Here is a 17518-nt window from a genome sequence, read left to right on the forward strand (position 1 = left end):
TGCAAAATATAATATTATATCTATAAACAGTCTAATGAACATGTGTAGTTATTAGGTTTCTATGAATAGAATTATAGATAACAGATTCGCGTTAGAATTTTCGCTACGTTGCCGCTCTGACCACGTGCAATAATAGTACGAGAGAGTGATGAGTAACCCTGCCACTTCACGCACACATATGCGGGTGTGCAGAGCGCCTGCTGTATGTAGTAGTAGGTAAATAATTTTCGACCGTTGTATGGAGTGTTAGGGCTGCGCCCGTACTTATATTTTGAAATAATAATAAAAAATATGTTCAGAGCTGTTTAATGACCTATTATATAATGAACATTTACGATAACCTTAGATAAGGTATGTAATAATTTAGATAATTAAGATAAAGATAAATAAGATTTAGATTTTAAATACAAACAACATTTTAGTTCAGACCTGTTAAATTATCTATTATATTTATTTTAAATGTTTTGGAGGTCGATAAAGTTAAGTCATGGGTTAAAATGATAATAATTGAAATACATATCAAGCTCTTGGGTTTCCCGATTGTTAGACATTGTTTATTACTAATGTAATGACATCATTTTTAACCGATTTCAAAAAAGGAGATCTTTTATGTGACGCAATGAACAAGTCGTGTGGCTGCTGGTAAGATACACACCTATCCATAATAGTTGCAGTGCTATTGAAATCAAAGATCTGAGGGGCACTGCCACTGCGCCTGTCGCTGTCAATTAAGAACTCTCATGTACATATTAATAAGTAGCTTTATAGATATATAGTTTCCGCACACTTAAGACCTTTGCTTCGTCGAATAGAGAAGACGTAGGGTAACGGTAGGGCTTGCGCAACATCACCGTTAATACACTTCTTTAGGCTCTCTCCAGAGTGATCATATAACAGGAGGCGGAGCCTCCCCACACCAATATGCAATAGCTTAAAATGGATTGACACAGTGCAAGGTAAACTGCTGTTAGCAAACGCAGGTCAGCAGCCTCTCTGAGCAGCTTCATGGTGTGTATCAGCTTGCGGACCCTGGCACACGTTACTTCGATGTGAACTGCAGAGGTCAGCCTCTCGTCTAAGGTCACGCCCAAATAGCGTACGGCGGTAGATCTGAGAATCTGTTCGCAATCACAATTGGCCCACCGCGCTCCCGAAGCGCCAGAACCCGTGTCATGTGCACAAGTATGGACTTTGACTGGCGGTGTTTCCCCATCTCTAGGGGCAGAGGCTTTTGTTTTGTGAAAACACAAAAATTTAGTTTTTGAAACATTCATGTATATAAATTGCGATCTAACCAATTCGAAATAATTAACACCCCTTGTTCAACATTGCGAAAACACTCATAGTTTCGACACCACACCATGTTCACCACACCACACACAACATTTTGTATGAGCGTTTGAAAGCACTGGCCCTCACGAATCATTCAGTGTTTTCGGGATATAAATATTTGTGATAGTTTTGAAGTTATGGTTCAATAAAGAAGGTACATTTAGTCAAATGTATGAAAAAAGCTTCGAGGCCAGGGTATCCTGCCTGATGCAACTGAAAAAGAAATTAATAACGGGGCACATTTTCATAATATTAATTTCACACACTAAATTAATACCAATAGAAACTACATTAAAAAAATGTAATTCCCACTAATTATGCCTCATCGGCCCTTGGCGCTGAAGGTGTCAAATTATTATTTAGAGGCCTTTCTATTATAATTAAATCGGCTTCATTTGTTGAAAATGAAAGGGACTTAATTCTTGTTAAAGACACACACATAGACAACCACAAATTTTACCCAAATTCACGAGAGAAATAAATGTAGGCCATGCAAATATTTCTCCCGGCCCTCGAATCAAACCTGGGACCTATGTGCGGCAGTCCGGCAAGGTAACCGTTCGGCCACGAACGCTATCGAATCAGTGGATTGTTGATGACAAAGGTACAAATAATAAACTGCGCGTTTCATGAACGCGCGTTTGCAACGCAGCTCGAAGTCGCCGTGTGTAACCTCTCTTTAGCCGTGTGCAACATGTGCTTAGTACCGCCATCTAGCGAAGTTTTAAAGAACTCCTTCCCCGCTAGAACCAAGAAAGAGACCCAATATGGCGCGCGCGTGCTATATTTTTACTGGCACGATCGCGTTCTAATTCTTTTTTTTCTGTGTTTATAAACTGTGATTGATCATAAAATATCCAGTAGTTAATAAATAACTTCGTATTGTCAATTAACCGTATTTATTTCCTTTTTAAAACCGCGGGAATTAAACTATGAAGTTGTGGTGTTTACAAATATTACCAATACAAATTAATTACATTGTAGGCGCACGAAACAAATATTCATTTGTCTTTAATATTACCTACAGCTGATCTGACGATGGAAATGGTAGACAGATGAGAGGATGTTCTAAACAGTTCTAAACAGATTTCAAAGTTTTGGTTTTATTTTCTAAACAAAGTTTTGAGGTCGGTTTCTTTTAACAAAAAGTTTTTTAATAATATCAAGTGACGGGACGAACAAGTCGTGTGGCTGCTGGTAAGATACACGCCTATCCATAACAGTTGCAGTGCTATTGAAATCAAAGATCTGAGGGGCACTGCCACTGCGCCTGTCACCTAGAGACATAAGTTGACAAGTCCAATGTTTCTACAATTTCCTGCAACACCTGCACGCTTACCCTTCCAAAATACTGCTTGACGACAGAAATAGGAACTAAACCTTAGGCGAGAATTTTTCGTCAGACGCGCGAGCTGTTTTTGACACGTATCTAGTTCGTATAGGTACAGTCATCCCACCTTCTAATCATTCTCTTTTCTGGTTCGTGGCCATTATCATATTTTTGAGATTTTGAATTGTTATCGAATTTTCTTTTTCGTCACTATTCTTAAGTTTATTCTGTCCGTCGTCACTTCTTCTTTTTTTAATATCAAGTGACGGGACGAATAAGTTGTGCGCCTGATGAAGCTACAATGAGATATAAGTTGACAAGTCCCATGTGCCTGTAATTTCACCAGCACCCTTGCCCTTCAAAATCGGAACACAGTAATGCTGACATTACTGCTTGGCGGCAGAAATAGGAAAAGTGGCAGTACTTCGCCGGACGAACTCTTTCACAAGCTGTACACTATACTATACTATACTACACTACACTACACCGTAGAGTGGCAAAGTGGAGTGTCGATAAATTTTTAGTATCTAGTAGAGCTCTTTGTGGAAGAGTTAATCCAAGGAAATACTGCCCCCATACCTATTTCTGCCGTCAAGCAGTAATGTAAGATTTACTGTGCATTGCGGCCTCAGTCAACTCGTGAAATCCACACTCCATGTACCTGGTCGTGACTCTGTCTTGAACAATCTCCGTGGAGCTACAGAAAGGCAACAGCGCCTTAATTTTTAAGCAGTATTAAAAGTATAAAATTATTGTTTGCTTTTAGTTTCTTATCAGGCGTCAAGTCACAGCTTTGATCTTTTATTAACAATATGTTAGACTCAGTATCTTCCTGAAACACTGTGTTCCAATTTTGAAGCGTAAGGGCGCGTGTACACGCTAAGAAATTCGACGTGTCTGCTACAGAAATGATGAGAATGATCTTGAACACACGCCAGCACGTCAAGCTACACATTGACGTATCTTGTTCCGTTGCAATGGAGGCGATTTTCGGACAAAAATGTGTAGTCTGATGTGCCGTTGTCCATACATGACAAGAACTTTGTCGGATCTAGTCACGAAAATATCGTCATTTGTAGGATCAATTAACGTAACCACCAAATGGATGAAAATGAGTTATATACACAGTTCCATAGAAAATTTTGCGCCCAATCGAATGGTGCTGTTAAAACAATTATATCTTGAAAAAAAATAGCGGTTGCCTTACAAAAAAATGAAGATTCATTGGTAAAATAACACAAAAATTTAGTGTATGATACATTTATAAGGAACTTGAGTCTTACTAAATTAACTTAACGACTATGCCTACAAAAACATTTTGTTGTAATACAGTAATCGCTAAAACTTGTCTGTTACATTAAACTCATAGTTATTTATTTAGTTTAGTTATTTAGAACAAATAATTATAAGTTACTTTAACTAATATCGCACTTTTTTTTACACGAAATAGACTTTAGATTAATATTTTTATGTTATTACAGTAACTTGTTACTCAAACGTGGAATAAAAATTACGAAACAGGATATTTAAGTTAAATGGAAACGGAATTTACTTACCTAGTAATATTTTAAACTCAAAAAATGCTTATCTAAAACAAATTTAGATATAAATCTTAGTTTCATATTGATTAGTAAATGAAATAATTGTATTCTAATTACAAATTATTTTAACGTGAATATAAACTATGATATTTTTCTATACATATTTGATGGTTAGGCACTTTGTGATTGACTAAGTGATTCAAGTGAACTATCTATTGCCAGGACATACGTACATGCCTGTTGACTCCATGCATAGTGTCATCGAACGTTAGATACTAAACCTTATTGTGTGGAGTCCTAAACAATGGGCTACATTCATACTTACCACGCGAAAATTTCCGCGCCCATACGAAGTTAAAGTCTTAGACCACGCCGATTTTACTCATTGGCAAATAACTACTGGACAAACATTTACGGCTACAACAATGCCTAATAAAAACTTGAAATTAAGGGACGTAAGGATTGCAACTTTTAAGAAGATAAAATTTAGACGTCATGAAAATTGAATATTCTATGAAAGAAGTCGCTGAATATTAAAAAATTCCACTGGGCCATGATATAAAAAAGAAAATAATCGGACTAAAAGAAAAAAGATGAAGTAAAGATTTATTACCAATACAATCTATATGGTCTCAGATTTACAAGGCTTTATGCAAGCCCAGTACTTATTTCAACAAAAAAAAATACCATGATTTGAAAAAACTATGTAGCGATGGTGTGATTCCCAAGCAGTACCTTCAAGATATCTGAGCCTCTTTGACAAAATTGATATCCTGACATCGATCATCAAGATCAAGGTGAGTGCGATAAAAACGTCGAAGATGACATACTAGATATTGAGAACTATGTACCTGAATCGACTGAAAGAGTTAAGAGGAATATAGCTGACAATGTGGAAAAACAGAAACAGAAGAAAAAACGCAATGATGTTAAACGAATTTTCAAGCAAAATGTTTGGTAAGAAAGCATCTGGGGGGAAAATCAAAAGTAAATTGTGAGAAAACATTTCAAAATAAATTATTTGGGATGGGATAATGCAAGAATAGCAAGGGATAAAACAAGGAAGAAAGCAAGGCAAAGGAAGGGCAAACGAATCCAAGACTGGCCGCAAAAAAAATAACTTACATACGCTTGATAATATGATTATTTTAAAATTTGATATGCTTTGTTTTAAAATAGTCTTTTTTATTTATAGCGTTTAGATTAATGACAAGATTTTTAAAAAGTTAGTTTTAGGAAATGAAACTATTTTTCCGGATTTAAATCGCGTATATTTGTTTTTTCAAACAAAGTAACATTTCGGGCCCTGGTTGACATCAACCGTGACCATGGGACTGGTAAAGGGCCCGAAACGTTGGTTTGTTTGAAAAAACAAAACAAATATATGCGAATTAAATCCGGAAAAGTAGTTTCAAATTAATTTACGTTTTAGTTTCATTTTTATTATTTATCTAAAATAGGAAATGAAACTATTTTTCAGGATTTAAATCGCGTATATTTGTTTTTTCAAACAAACCGACATTTCGGGCCCTTTACAGGTCCCATGGTCACGGTTAATCGTGACCATAAATAATTTTCAAGATTTAGGCTAATTATAGTATAGAAATCCGATTAGTTCAAAAATATTCAATTGATTGTGATCTCAAATTAGAACGGGTTATCATTATTATTAATACATGACTTGTACTTTAGTCTAAGATAATTATAATTTTGTATAACTTTTTAGTTTCAATTACTAAAAAACTTTCGTGTTATTTTGAATCTTATTCATAAGGCGTTAAAGGCCTAAATTCGTTAAAAATAACGTTAAAAATTATATTATACTTTGTCAGTTACGCCATAGTCAACATTCAATGTTATAAAATATTGCATATAGCGTGTAACGTAACGTATTTGGAACAAGACAAAATAACGTACGCGCCATGCTATCTTTGAAACTATCAGCACTAGATTCATGCAATTAGATTGGGTTAGTCTTTACAATTGTAAGAAACTTTGTTCAACTTCATACGAATAAGATGAAAATAAAAAGTTATAGCAATTTTTCTTAAAAAAAATTGTTTTGGTCTCTCCTGAAAAATTTACTTTTGGCCGTTAAGTTAAATGATCCTACAACTGACGAATGTCGTGTCTGTTGCAGACGAGAATATGATGAGTATGTACACGATACGAACGCTTTCGGTCAGACGTGTGTAGGGTAAAATGTGTCAGTGCATTATGAGTCTTCCAGGTAGCTCGTTTTACTACCGACTGTGGGAAGAAATATATTGTAGTACATGTTGACTACTAACCAACACCCATCCATGCACATAAACGTTCGTTTACCGACAATGCAACTTACCCCACTCCGTGCTATAGCGGCAAAGCGCGTCGTGTCGGGGCTACCCCCGTCTACACAAGATTCTTTTCAGTGTGTGTAGAAACGACACGAATTCTTGCATAGACATAGCTACTTTTCTTAGCGTGGACACTTGGTACTTAATTGGTTTTTGGTGTAACGGGCTGGTGTCTGCAACTCAACGTCAAAGCGCCTATTTTGCGTGTGGTGGGTGAAGGGTCCTACTCGTGCCACTCAAGCTCCTCCAGAAATCTCAGCAGCATCCTCAGTTTGCTGAAGACTTCGGGGAGCGACCTTGGCACTCCAAGGTGCTTTGCCCAGTAATTGGCCACGCCGGAGCACTGTAGTAGGATGTGCGCAGCCGTTTCCTCCCCCTCCATGCACGCTCTGCATAGAGGGCTGTCTGTGATACCTAAATTGAAAAGGTGTTTATTGTATTGTATGGGCCATGACCCGTTAGGGCGGCAGTTAGAGTGCGAAGCTCTTGCCTTTTGAGTTTAATAAATGTTCAAGATAGACTGGCATTGAGCTTTGGGAATGCTTCCCTCGCCTGTCTACAGACCGTAAGGGTAGTCCATGCATTATTATGTGACGATTTTGTGCCTTTGTGTAAAGTTGTTCTGAACCATTGGTAGGGGAGGGGCACTATGGGTTCTGGTCCTACAGCGTCCGTCTCCGACCCTTTTCTGGCTAGTTCGTCTGCTGCATCATTGCCACGTGAGCCGCTGTGTCCTTTAATCCACTATAGAGTTACGTGGTTTGTACACATACCCCCATGAGTGCTTGATGGCATTCATAAATGAGCCCTAAGTTTATGTCATAGCTGTTCAGTGCTTGTAGTACTAACATACTGTCGGAGAGTATTCGAATGGAGTGGTTCTTAACTCTTCTCGCTATGATTGCTTCTGCCACCAACTTGATGCCCATGCATTCAGCCTGGAATACTGTGTTGTGGTCACCAAGTGGTGTTGATATCCTGATATTGAGGTCTTCTGAGAATGCCCCAGTGGACACGCGCCCTAGGGGTGCTGGTGAAATTACTAACAGGGACTTGTCATCTTATGTCTCAGGGTGTCGGACGCATTGGCAGTGCTTCTCAGAATTTCGCCATTTAAAACTCTGAGTGACACTGCAACTGTCATGGATGGACGAGACGCACGACTTGTTCGTCTCATACAAAAAAACGTGTTAAGTCCCCATCTGAGCCGGGGCGTTCAATCTTCTTCTTAGAGGAGGATCTATGGCCAACAGTGGGATGTATAATGATTTAATATGATTTAATGACGATGAGGCTACACATTACGCTGGAAATTGTTATATTGACTAAACTCTACTATTAATTTGTAAGTCAGATTCCACTGAGAAGACTGAGCAAGAAACTCTAGGGGTTGTTCTTTATAAAAAGTTATTTGTACATATTTATAATTTGCCATATTTAAATTATAAATAGTAATAAAAAATGGTAGCAATGTGAAAGCATCTGTATCAGGAATTTTGATCATCATCGTACGCATAAGTTGTCTAACAAGAATGAAGTTTTTGGTTTTCACTATTGTTTTAATCAATCAAGTAAATTTTCGAAATAATTATATACTTAGTAATATAGTATAGTTATAATACTTTATGGTTACGAATGGTTTAATAATAATATCAACAGGGGTCTTTCTATAGAAGCGTACAAGCCGATTTCTGACTTTGTGAAGATTGTTGTCAAGAACCACCAGTTTTTTACATTCCTCGTGTTAATTTTATGTATAACACAATGTTTCATAAATATATATTATTCTTGTTAATATAAATTACATTTTCATAAATAGAAGAATGGATGAGAACGTTTAAACATCACAGAACAGCCAACTAATCGCTGTTTTTAATTTGTCGCGCGCCGTCAAATAGCCCAGTGTCTAATACGCATGCGCGGATGTAGGACCCAGCTTTCCCCAGCCGGGTTCAAAATGGCCTCCTACTAAGCGTCTCCGATTGATTTTTTTTCCATAACCATACATTAAATACTGTAAAATATTGAAATACCGCGTTTTAAACATTTTAAACAATCTAAAAATAAAATGGCGTAACGTTTCTTACGTAAAGTGAGACGCGGTGTTCTAAAATAGATTGAGTTGTAAAATTATAACCTGTGTGCCGCTTTAAAGTTATAATTATCAGGTTTTTTAAGCTTTTTCTGTATAGTTTTTTATGTAACAAATGTCTTTGAAACTACAGTGTTCGGTGTATTGGTCGTCTAGAAGAGAGGACTACGTGGTTTCATCCTAAACGTAAGTAGTCACGCCTTCTATCAATTTAGACGTCTACTTTAACACTACATGACCTAAAATCTAGACCTAATGCAGTTAGTAACCTACATTTGTGGCTCGCACATGATTCTTTGCAATTTTTCTTAAAAATTCGTGAAAAAATTTTGCTGGCAGGAAATTTCGTAACGAATGTTTTAGTGAAAAAAAAGAGCAAAGTTCGAATTTCGAACAAGTGTGTGAAATTGGTGGTTTTTAAAAATGGAACGCTATGACATAACGTGAGGTAACGGTGATAATTCAGCGAATATGAGGCCCAAGTGGTTTTCCCAGAATTTTTCGGGATAATCTGTCTGACCTGCTTACTCATACGTGTTCTGTCTCTCTCTAGAGCTGTTCCTGAATGGGGCGGTAGGCATGCGCTTTAAAATTTCGGGATTCTGCAATTTTTTATACTTTTTTTTCACGCGGTCTATCTGGAACGCTTGTAGACGAAGCAAAAGATTTTATTATCAAGGTTGTTTTCTATTTTAGATATTAAATTGTAGGGATGTGCAATGTTAATACTTTCTATTTTTCATTGTTTGTGTTTGTGCGTTAGCCTTGAAGCTTATGTAGCCAGTGAAGGCTTAGATTGAGTATTGTCACTGCTTTAGGGCGTTTTCCAAAGAAGGTTACGTAGCACATAAAGTGTACAGACAAAACAAATATGTCCCCGACCACGTAGTCACACTTATAATAAACAATTTAAAATAAAAAAAACATAATACTTTTCGTAAGAATAAAATAGTGAGACAAAAAGTAAAATGTAGTGTACTACATTGGCTTTAACGATGGATAGCAATTTCTTCCAGGCAACCTTAAGGTAAACTTAATAAATAATAATTGAAATGAATCGTAATGTTTTATGTAAATAAAAAAATAGTTTTTGTTATTTTTTTAACAGAAGGTGCAAGCTTATAGCTTCTATGTCATTACTTTTTTTATTATACCAAGTTACAGGACGCCTGTCCATAACAGTTGCAATGCCGCTTAGAGCTTTAAATTGTCAAGGTCTGAGGCACTGCTAGTTGTTCGCCCCGTCATTTAACAAAAAAAGTTATTGAAGTCGTGCGAATACAATAAATTATTTGATTCATTGATTGTACAAAATCAATTGAAAACACGTAAAGAATAATAATTTGAAGATCGCTATGTCGTCGTCCAACTCTACCTCATAATGTCGCGTCAGTTTATGTCTAGAGAAAACGCATCTATTTACACCTACTTTCCATCTCCATTAAATATGGCAATTGAAAGAAGACCTGTAACAAAATAAGATAGAATCATCTGCGAAATTTCAAATTCGTGCAATTAAACCACATGTGGTCATACGTCAAAAATTCTTTCATCACATAGAGCCATTACAGCCGACTTTGTGTAAGCGACAAAAACTATCTTTACAGTAGAGGGTTCTTTGAAATATTTCTACATACTATGATACTAAATTGAATTTTAATGTAAGTATAACAATGAATTTCGTAACCGATTGTGTAATAACTACATTTTTTTTAAATAATGGCTGTTAAGCCTTTTTTCCTCACTTATATACAGGGTCAATAGCACGTCAAGCTTTGACACTTAAGATTTAAATCCAACTCCATACCGCTTAGGGTGTGAACGGTCCAAAGTACCAAGAGTCAAGCTTGACGTGCTCTAGACTGTACAGGGTGAAGTGTACGTCAAGCTTGACATAAAGGCTTAAATTTAACTCTATGCCGCTTGCAATAAGAACGGTCCAAAGTCCAAAGTGTCAAGCTTGATGTGCTCTTGATTGTACGTACTTCCCTGGCTCACAGACCCGTTGTGGATCTTGGCCTCCGACACTAGAGTACGCATTGTCTTTCCACCAATAAACCATTCGAACCTTTAGCTCCTTTAGGTCTTTAGCGACTCCATCCTTCCAGCTATATCTTGGACGGCCCACTGGACTATGACCCGTAGGTTGCCCGAAATATGCACTTTAAGCGCTACAAACATTGACTTACAATTATATAGACGTCGGGTCCGCGCTAAAAAGTGTCCGCATTCTTCATTTCATCAGTCTTCATTTGTTCGACTGACAGCGCGATACTGCGATGACATTACAATTTAAATTTCGAATAGTTTGACTTGGGACTTGGTTTTTGTATTAGACCCGTCGTCCATTTATTTGTAAGTCAATGGCTACAAAGCTTTTTTGGCGCATAAATACTTTTACTACCCCTATCTAAAAATTGAACACTTACGACAAAAATTATACAATACGTTTTTTAACCGACTTGGAAAAAAAGGAGTAGGGACTGTATTTTTTTCATGTATGTTACGCGATGACTCCGGCACATCCGCATTTGTGAATCGATTTTGTTGATTCTATTTTGTTGGATCGAATGGATCTCGTTGTAGGTCCCATTTAAATTTGAAGAAAATATTCCACCTCTAAGGGTGGCAAACTAAGGGATAATACCGGTTTCGCTCACTTCCCGATAACCGATATTAATAAAACTTGGCAAATAGATTTGTAATTCCACGAACTTTTGATTTTGGTCGGTCAAAGTCAAAGTAATCATTTATTCCACAGGTAATATTTTTACACTTGACAACATTGACTTACAATTATATGGACGTCGGGTCCGCGGTAAAAAGTGGCCGAATTTATAGGGCGTTAAAATCGTATACAGAGCGTCATTCACGCTTTAGTCTTCGTTTGTTTGACTGACAGCGAAGCAAGCAAAATTAGACAGTACTGCGATGACATTACAATTTAAAAGCTTTTTCATATTCCTTTACATGTCACTACGTTTAAATAGGTTGACTTTGGACATTTTTTTCGTGGTTTTTGTATTAGACCCGTCGTCCATTTATTTGTAAGTCAATGCTTGAAAACCTCATTTTTTTTAGCTAATGCTCGTTCACTACGCTGACCTCCCTGAGAAGAATGAGCAAGAAACTCTAGGGATTGCTCTTTTCAAATAAACTTATATGCTATGGAATACATTTTGAGTCATAATTGTGTGGAATCAAGACTCATGTTGTCTTTACATACATCTTTATCTAACAAATAGTCCTCAGTTTTATAATATGACTTTTCAATTAAAATACTTTTATTGTAAGTTTTAAATCTTAATTAACTGATAATCTTGTGGAATGGATTTCCCTAGGAGCTATGTTGAGTGTGTGCGTTATTATTAACAATAGACAAATTATAAATAGAGTATGTACAGAATTATCTCAACAATTTAAAAAATGCCATTACCACCATTAACAAATGATTATAATACAACAGTCAGGCAATGTTATAAAAAAACAAAACACCTAAAGTCGAGGTAAAAAGTACTATGAAAGGAGTATGCAGTATTTAAATTTAATACTAGGTATTTTTTTAATAAAAAGTTATTGCCATTTTGTTTATTGTAAACAACGAAATTGTGATGCACTTACTATGTCTGTATATTATTGTCGTAACGACTAATTTTTGAATATTGATTCTGTAGACTTCAATAAAATATAAAAAAACAGTTGAGCTAAAGACAAACTTGGTTTTTTCTGTAATTTCTATTTGATATAATTTAGGCGGGAAATGTCGACGCGTCCTTGTCCGTTGTAGTTTAAAATTATCATTTGCAATGAAAATACGCTGTTTAGTAGGTAATAATGTCGCTTACGATAAGTCGAGGTCATGCCACGACATGAAAGTCATAACAATAGTGCGAAATGCGAATTAAGTATATTAAATAAATTATGTATATTTATTACATTTTATAACTGTTCTATTTAAGGTTCGATACTATCTCAGTTTCAAATTGCAAAGACCCGAGGGGCACTGCCACTGTGCCCGTCACCTGAGACGTAAGTTGACAAGTCCCATGTGCTCGTAATTTGCTTGCACCCTTACCCCTCAACGCCGGAACACAAGCGACAGAAAAAGATAAGGTAGGTGGCAGTACTACCCTGTACGCAGTACTTAGTAGGCAGTACAATACTTATTTGGCAGTCATTGTTTCGGACAGATGTCAGACGGAGATCGAGAGTAGACCCCTAGTAGTAGGGTAGCAAGTCAAACGTACAAGCGTCCCCCCGAAGTACCCCAGGTGCCCCTGCGTTTTGCACAGAGTTATCAGTTTCGAGCAATCTATTTACATATTTTTATTGTAGTGTGAAAGTAAAATGTGATGAATAACCATTGACTTACAAATAAATGGACGACGGGTCTAATACAAAAACCACGAAAAAAATGTCCAAAGTCAACCTATTTAAACGTAGTGACATGTAAAGGAATATGAAAAAGCTTTTAAATTGTAATGTCATCGCAGTACTGTCTAATTTTGCTTGCTTCGCTGTCAGTCGAACAAACGAAGACTAAAGCGTGAATGACGCTCTGTATACGATTTTAACGCCCTATAAGTTCGGACACTTTTTAGCGCGGACCCGACGTCCATATAATTGTAAGTCAATGTGAATTACTTTCAAATTCAAACTCAAAGTTAGCCGTGACTGAGAGACGTGTAAAGGGCTGGAAATATTGGTTTGTTTGAAAAAAAAAAAACAAAATAAGTATACGCGATTTATGTGTCGACCTCTATGGTCGAGTCAAAGTCTTTGGTCAAATAATCTTCATTTCATAGGTAAGCAAATCACATTTTTCGAAATCGTCATATTGATAAACTCTACTGTTCATTCGTAAGGCATATTCCCCTGAGAAGAATGAGCAAGACAAGTCTAGGGGTTGCTCTTTAATATAAATATATATTTGAATATATTTATCAGTTACAATATTTATTTCAAACATCTTAGATTGAGCCCACCTGCAAGACCTAAACGGATCACTACTACGGATTCTTGTCATTCAAGTACTAAAAGTAATATATAAAATAAAATTAAAATGTTTATTTACTTTACTTAGGTCTAGTTTACAACTGGGGTTCGAAACTCCTTTTTAAGTAAATATATACTTGTGCTAGGAGTTCGCTCTTCCACATTTCAAATACAAGAATATCTAGTGTAATTGACTTGGTGTTTATAGTAAATGCGTGTGTGCGTGTGCGTGCGCGTGTCCCTGTGTGTGCGTGCGTGTGTGTGTATGTATGTAATAGTGAATTATTTAGAATAACAAAGTTCAAAAGTATCGTTTTGGAGAACAGTCAATTCCACGGATTATACAGGAACATGATGATGATGGAAAAGGATTCAGTTTCGTCATAGTTTAATAATTGTAGCCATTTTATTACAGGGTTTTACACTCGTTATAATTAATTGGATAAATTTGTAATATTTTATCAACTTTATTGCGGAGATAGACAGATTGCTTAGAGTACTGCTTTCTTGCAAAACTTGTATTTATTTGTTGGGAAAAAAGTAATATATCGTTTCTCCTTTTTAACCAACTTTAAAAAAAGGAGAAGGTTCTCAATTCCTATTATATATTAAATATAATAGGAATTGAGATATATATATTAAATTTTACTTAAGGAGCAATTATTTTAATGGTTGGTTTTACTATTCTCCAATTTAAGGCGTTTTTCTCTCTCAATATACTTTGTGTAGTGAGAACCGATTTTTATTATCTATGGCGAACTAGGGGACATTGCAATAAAACTTGGCAAATAGATGTAATTCCACGTACTTTTGAGGTCGGTTTATTTAGTACTCTGTACTGAGATTATATTAAAAACTTTTTGGTCAAGTATTAATGACCTATGTAGCGTACCGACCACATGCAACATGTATAATTTCTTTACCGAAAGAACGTTGTTAAATCTGTAAAGTACTGATGAGGGAAATTTACACGGTTTAAATTTTCACAAAAGTCATAGAACAAAAATTGTTGTTTAGTTGTTTAGTTATGTTGTGTCCTGCTAGGTTGTTAGTTTTTTACAAAATTTAATAACCCTGTCTAAGTTAAAATGACAGTTTTGGTAATAACCTCGAGTCATCGATTAACATCATTCCTACTGAGTAGGCGTGAAAATTACTAATGGTGAAATAATTACCGGGTACTGTCTGTGGACCTTGCCCTCCCTTCCGCCCGTATAACGTCATCCCGTCCTCGCCCCCTCAGTACCGTCGCGACAGCAATCACAACAACAAATACCTACGTCATTTCAGTGTTTTTCTGTTGTTATTATCCTATTCTAAATATTAATCTGGCTCTACGAATGTTTTTGACAGATTTCCAGATATTTCGGTGGTGTTGTAATCGTGTATATTCGGGCTAAGGGCGCGTTTCAATTATGTCGTAACGTTTTATTTATCGTTACACGACTGTCGCGTCTAGCCTGTTCCCATATCACGACTATCTGTCGTGACTGTGTCGTAGACGATTATTTTTTCGTTGAACGACTGTCGTGTCTAGCTGTTCCTACTAGACCGTGACGACAATTTATCGGTTCACGGCAGCCGCCTTGTCGTTTACACGACAGAAGCGCTTGAAGCTGCGATTATCTGTCGTCACATTTTTATCGTGACGATTTATTTATCGTCTGACGACTGTCGTTTTAGCTCTTCCCAGTCTGTCGTCGTAACGTCAAAACAGTCGTGAACGACGGTTAAGCGTGTTGTTCTATATGTGAACAACTTCATTTAAATATACAAGCCACGACACTAAACTGTTCCGAGTCCGGGAGAATAGAAATCTAGAAAACACGGACACCCTTCGGATGTCGTTTGTGCATTAAGTCCTATTCGAATCCGAGGAAATACGAATGTCCCTCGCACATCTAGAGATAAATAATGATCCTTGTGACATTTCGGACCGTCATTTCTCGGATTCGGTACTTGGGAGTCTACTCCTCCTTTCCGCCCGACATCGGTCCGAAATAAAGTACTGTTAAATAAGTAATACTCGACGAAATTTAAAGAAGCATTATGCGAATGAAACTTCATACTTAACATTGCCTTTTGATTTTTTTTTAGCTCCGCACTAGGGGCTAACAAACTAGTTCCTCGTAATTATTAATACAAAGATCGAACACTCAGAAAAAATTCCTTCGATCCAGCTGTATCGCTATCAATGAGAAATCTGTGATATTTCGTCACCCAGTTAGATACCTGTATAGCTACCAGCCCCGGCTAGAGATGTCGCTATTCATTTTATTTAATTTTTTATTGAATTGAGATTCAATTATTTTTATGTGAAATTACTCCACTAGTTTGTTATAATTATTTATACAAAAATCGCACACCCAGAAAAAATTCCTTCGATCCGGCCGGATTCGATCTTTGTATTAACAATTATAACAAACCAGTGGAGTAATTTCACATAAAAATAATTGAATATCAATTCAATAAAAATTCAAACTAGTTCCTCTTGCGTGATCTTAATAGATCATAGGTTTTCTATCTGCGTTGCAGAGCTTGTAAAAATACTAACTCCTTTTTATCATGTTCTTTTCCGGTTCCTGAGCACTTATTTATTATTATTATATAATTTTGTCATTTTTTTTATAATATCAAGAGACGAACAAGTCGTGCGCCTCGTGGAAAGCGACACGCCTATCCATAACAGTTGCAGTGCCACTTAGAGCTTTAAATCGCAAAGATCTGATTAGCACTGTCACTACGTCCGACACTATAAGGCATAAGTTGACAATTCCAATGTGCCTGTAACTGCATCAGCACCCTTACCCTTAATGTGTGGAACTTTTGGGTTACAATTATAACACGCGGAACAGAGTACCTGGAACTACTGGGAATAAACGAACTAAAATATCGAACTAGTTCAGTTGACAGATTGAACTAGATCGGATCGCTCACTTTAAAGACCGAGTAGACATAAATCAATAGTCTATCCTGGACCCCGCTACAGAACTCTTCGATATTTTAACAGAATCGTACGATTGGATATCGTTCTCAAATCGAGCTTTCCGAGCTGTTCAGAACATTCCGAGTTAAAAGTTCGATTTGGATTAGGATATTGTTGTCCAACAGCGTTCACGCAGTTAGTCGGTGAAATAGATTATAGGAAAAATGAAAATCCTCTTATATACATTTCTACATACATAAAATATCGGAATGCATCAGTCTTGCATTATAATAAATTAACACAATTGAACAAAATCCAGACTTTATTTAAAATAATAAGAGATATTCATAATACATTCTTGCTTTGTAAACAATAGGATGTTCGCTAACTTTCATTCGATAACTGTGTTGTAAATGACGTTTGTAGCCTTTGCCGGTCGAGAAGTTCGTGTTATAGTAAGGGTGTAACGTGAAAAGAAATCGGTCGACAATTAAGTTACCGTAAGGTTCTGAATCCACCCCCTGACCTCCTTGTTATAACTAACGCATTTGCTTTTCGGTAACTTTCGATATATTGGCATCTAAAGTTGTATTGTCACCGTAACAAATGTCAATTACGTTGATTTTTCTTAACAATAAAACTGAAACTAAATTAGATTTAAAAAAAACGGTTAGAGGGAGTCGTAGATCGCGTTTCGTTGTTTCCAGATATATTAAAAACTCAGTTTCGCTAAAATGTTGATTAGGTTAATTATCATAAGCAGTATTGGTCTCTGTCGTCATAACAGTAACAAAAAAACGGAAGATTAAATTTAATTAACTTCAAGAAAAGAGGAGCTAAGATGTTACGTGATTTGTAAACCGATTTTGATGACTCTTTTTTGTTTGAAAGAGGGTAGAGTGATCCCATTTCAATTTGAAGACAATATTCTACCTCTAAAGGTGGCAAACTAGGGGATGAATGACT

The 17518-nt window shown here is 36.4% G+C and overlaps 1 protein-coding gene across 2 annotated transcripts in view; it reads left to right on the top strand.

Moving 5' to 3' along the window:
• The first annotated feature begins 8489 nt into the window (after positions 1–8489).
• The window catches only part of LOC113232179 (putative fatty acyl-CoA reductase CG5065), a 96987-nt gene continuing 87958 nt past the window's right edge, over positions 8490–17518 (top strand). For both annotated transcript variants that reach the window (XM_026466820.1, XM_026466818.1), the window contains exon 1: positions 8490–8817. The gene's annotated coding sequence lies outside the window, so the exon portion shown is untranslated. The remainder of the gene's footprint in view (positions 8818–17518) is intronic.

The sequence above is a fragment of the Hyposmocoma kahamanoa genome, unplaced genomic scaffold (genome assembly GCF_003589595.1).
Source record: "Hyposmocoma kahamanoa isolate Upper Pololo Valley unplaced genomic scaffold, ASM358959v1 67, whole genome shotgun sequence".
Lineage (NCBI taxonomy): Eukaryota > Metazoa > Arthropoda > Insecta > Lepidoptera > Cosmopterigidae > Hyposmocoma > Hyposmocoma kahamanoa.